Genomic DNA, 4,842 nt, shown 5'->3' with positions numbered 1-4,842 from the left:
TTAACATTATAGTGCTCTATCCATCCATGTCTTTGTTTGCATTTATGGAGCAGCCTAGCTTGAGGCAACCGAGCTCTACTTTTGCTAATAATCCTGGCAGATTGTTGACATGTTTAACGATTTTTCCAAGGATGTTGCTATTGATCCGTGCATGCTATGTTGTTGTTCTTGCCGTGTCTAGCTTCTCTGCCATGTCTTCTTGATGGGTGTATGCTTAGTTTGTCATGTCATGCTTTGTAGTGAGTGCATCGAGCTCGTAAACATGACTTCTCGTTAACTGTTTTGCATGGTCCAGTTTTTCACCAAGTCTGAATCTGTTTATTTTTTTTGCTATGTTCACATGCTTGAAATTGTATTTTCTGATCCCTTTTGGCTCAAGGTCACAAAGGGACTTTTGTTAAGTGCTTTGAGTAGCTTCATGCCATGACTTGCTTTGCCATGATATGTTCCTGTAGCATGTAGTTTTCATGCTCTAAAGTTTGCTTCCTAATGATAAATTCCTGATATGCTGTTATTTTCACTAAGTCTGAAACCTGTTATCTTTTGCACTTTTGCCATGCTTGTTTGAACCTGTTAATGGATGAATTAGCCGTAGCTCAGTGTTCATCTTTTGTCAAGCATCATGAGTGGATCCCTGCCATGTATTTTGTTGTCATGTTTGAGTGTAGTAGCTTATTTATCTTGATGCATTTAGATGGCTACTTGCTGATTATCGCAGACCGGTGCCATATTTGTTTTGCTTGCCATTTCCAAACCGTGCATCCGATTCCGGTGATCTTTATATCGATCTCAACCAAAATCACCTCACCTTTCTAGTGGCACTCTTGGTTTTCCAAGTTGAGACCAGGTTCAATCATTCCTTTCCAAATCATGCATATGCATCACATATCGCATCCCGCATATCATACCATGTTCGTGTGTTGGTTGTTTACTATGTTGTGTGCTTCTTTCCGGTGTTGCTTCTTCGGGTTGGTTCCGATAACATCGTGTTTGTGAGGACCCGTTCAACTACGTCCGTTTGTCTTCTTCATGGACTCGTTCTTCTTCCTTGCGGGATTTCAGGCAAGATGACCATACCCTCGAAATCACTTCTATCTTTGCTTGCTAGTTGCTCGCTCTTTTGCTATGCCTATGCTGCGATACCTACCACTTGCTTATCATGCCTCCCATATTGTTGAACCAAGCCTCTAACCCACCTTGTCCTAGCAAACCTTTCTTTGGCTATGTTACCGCTTTGCTCAGCCTCTCTTATAGCGTTGTTAGTTACAGGTGAAGATTGAAGTTTGTTCCTTGTTGGAACATGGAGATGTTGTTCCTTGTTGGAACATGTTTACTTGTTGTCAGGACCCCGATTCCAAGTCACATCGATCTAGCCGGTAACACCTCATATCACATTGCGGCCTCACGCACGGTATCCCCACGGGTGTCGCCTTATCATGGCCCGAGACCGTTTGCGCCTTTTGGCTCACGTATATGATAGTGTCGCTAGCATCCACATGACAGAGAACCCAGGCCGACATGGCTAGTCGTGAACCCAAAGCGGCGCATACCTATGGAGACATGCATACATGAATCACGTCGAGCATGTCGGTCATCAGCGAGTGAATCCGGGCTGTAGCACTGGGCTAACAGGACTCCGGGGAACCCGGGCTGTAGCAAGCTAGGCAGGACTCCGGATGTCACCGCGTGACATTTCCCCGAAGGGACAGACATAGGAACGAAGTGAAACACATGCCGGCCAGTCAAGTGTCCTGAGCAGTAGTGCTGGGCTAGCAGGACTCCGGTGAACCGGGCTGTAGCGGACTACTATGGCTCGAGGAACACTAGACTATATTTCCCCATAAGAAAGGCTGCCAAGGATAAACAACTAGATTATCGGATCCCACTCATACCAAGCATTTCAATCATACACACAATATGCCCGATATGAGTACATACAACATGGCATCACAACAAAACTCTACAACTCAAGTACTTTATTTAAAGGCTCCAGAGAGTCATACATAACATGTTCATACAGATAGGGGTCACATGACCCGACACTCAAGTCATACAAGCATACAAGCACATGCGGAAGCAAATAGTCTGAGTACAGACACTAGAAAGCAAGAAGGCTTCTCAAAGCCTATCTATCTACATAGGGCCCTCCATGGCCAGGGTCACCACCTGGGTGGCAAGTTACTCATCGACGTCCAGGTCTACATAAAACCCATCGGAGGGAGCGGTGTTGTCGTCTGAAAACAGTAATTAAGCAAACATGAGTACAAAGGTACTCAGCAAGTCTTACATCAGAATCTACTATACATGCTCATTCTCAAGAAGGTGGTGGGGTTATTGCAGCAAGCCAGCTTTGACTCTTGGCTAAGCTATCCTACGGAAATCCACTAGTAAAAATAGTTTTCGCACACGAGTCCACTACTCACCAACACAATACTCCACCGGGGATCCTCCCTCGTCATCCTACGAGAGGGCCATCCTCGGTACTCACACTTATCTTGAGTCTTTTAGTAGTATCCATTAGCTTGTCTATGAACTGTATAGGCAACCAAGTAGTCCTTTATCGCGGACGCGGCTATTCGAATAGTTTTATACCCTGCAGGGGTGTACTTCGTCACACATGTTTCCACCACTTAGCGTCTGCACACGACATGTGCTCGGCAGACTTCAAGCGAAAGCCGACGTGGGTGTAGACCAAGACCTGACTAACCTCACAAGTCTCTAGTCCAGGTTTATCGCCTATTCAGGTTTCATCCACAAGGAGATCCGGCCGGGGTGTCCTCAACGGCCCCAAATGATGTGTGCAGGGTTCCCGAGACACCAAACGGGCGACTCGCTACACCGTGCCATGGTGTATCTACCGCATCATAGCCCACCCCTAGGGGCAGCGCTACGCACAGCTGCCAACACATAACCTACAAACACTAGAAACTAGTTGCAACTCCTGGACAGAGGACGAGAGGGGTCCGTAAGTCGAGCGGGGTCATATTTCAAGGCCCAATGTGTGGTAGTAGTTGAATCTTAAATCACGCATACAGATCTTAGTTCTTATGGACGGTCTCAATGAAACAACCCACCATGTACTCCTACATGGCCTCTCATCGATATCTTTACCAAATCATGTTCAACACATCCCTCACATTACCGACATAATCATTTCACTCTAGCCCATCACCCAGATGAACCAGACCTGACACAACTCTAAGCATAGCAGGCATAGCAAGGTAGGAAACACATACATGACTCAATCAACTCCTACATATGCTAGTGGGTTTCATCTAGTTACTGTGGCAATGACAGGTCATGCAGAGGATAAGGGTTCAACTACCGTAGCACACAGCAGTTTGAATCGCGTTATCTTAATGCAGTAAACAAGAGCAGAAGTGAGAACATGGGTTTGTATCGGAATGATCAATGGGTTGCTTGCCTGATGTAGTGGTAGTAGGGTACTGCCCTTCAGACGGATACTCGGGGTTATCCTCGGAGGCAGAACCTACCACGAAAGACACACCGAACATAATCAACACATGACAATATGCAACAATATGATCCATGCTATGACATGGCAAAATGAAAGTGTCTTGGCCTAATACAAGCTAAAACAGAAAAGAATGAACTCATTTGAATCAAAGATTCAAATGTTAGCTCATTTAACATAGCCTTATTAGTGCATTATCTTATTTTGCTTAAACAGCAAGGTTAACTTGTTTTGTCATGCGTGAAACCATTACAGATGGATAGACTGAATTTTTCTGATCAGTTTTCATATATAAATTGTTTGATTTGGAGCTATGGTTGATTTTCTATGATTTTTAGAAGTTTTGGCTATTTTCTGGAATTTCCTATTAAAGAATAAATCCAGAAAAGGATTTACTGCATCAGCCTGACGTCAGTGTGACGTCAACGGTCAACTGAGACGGTCCAGGTCAACCCTGACCTATGGGTCCCATCTATCAGTGTCAACTAACTAACTAAATTTAGTTAGTGTTAAATTAATACTAATCTAGTTTAATTAGTGGCCTCGGGCCCACACGTCAGTGAGTCAGGGGAATTCAAATTGGGGTCAACCCGGGTCAAACTCGCCGGAGTTGACCCGGGGCTCGTCGCTGGCAGGGCCAGGGACGGCGGAGGGGTGCGGGTTTTGCACTCCGGCGACCAAAAGGACAACGGAGACTATCTACGTGATGCGGGGAGTGAGCCGCGTCGAGTGGTGGCAGTGGGTGGAGCTGGGGTGGCCGGAAACGTCGCCGGCGTCGACCTTGGCGGCGGCCGGAGCTCGGGTGAGCTCGGAACCAAGGCTGCGGGGCACGGTGAGGCGTGTGGTAAGGTGCGTTAGACTCCTGGAAACATGGTGAGGTTAGTGGACTAAGTGGCATGGACGGAGCCTCGTCGACGACGAGCTCCGCGGCGGCGCGTTCGGGCAAACTTGAGGCGGCGCATACGGTGCACGAGAGCTAGCACGGAGAGGGGGAGAAGGTCAGTAGCTCACTGCGGTTGCAGGGGAGCGAACGGCGAGCTCGGGGAAGAGCTGGAGCGAGCGGGGCGGCGAGGGGGATCTCCGACGACCGAGGTTGAAGACGAGCTCGGTGCAGCGTCTCCGGGGCGAGCGAGCGCTCGGGGATGGGTCGAGGCGAAGTAGTGGACGACGGCGGAGCTTCTTGGCACGGCGAGGCAATCAGTGGACGACGGTGGCTGCGGTGGAGCTTGTCGGCGGTGATGGCTGCGCTCGGCAGGGAATGGGGAGAGAGCCAGAGAGGGGGAGAGGGCCACGAGAAGAGTGGGGAGAATGAGAGGGGGACGTGGGGGAGTGCGTGGCACTCGTAGGCGCGTCCGGGGCGTCGGTGG

This window comes from Triticum aestivum, chromosome 2A (assembly GCF_018294505.1).
Source record: "Triticum aestivum cultivar Chinese Spring chromosome 2A, IWGSC CS RefSeq v2.1, whole genome shotgun sequence".
Lineage (NCBI taxonomy): Eukaryota > Viridiplantae > Streptophyta > Magnoliopsida > Poales > Poaceae > Triticum > Triticum aestivum.
This window is presented reverse-complemented; position numbering follows the sequence as displayed.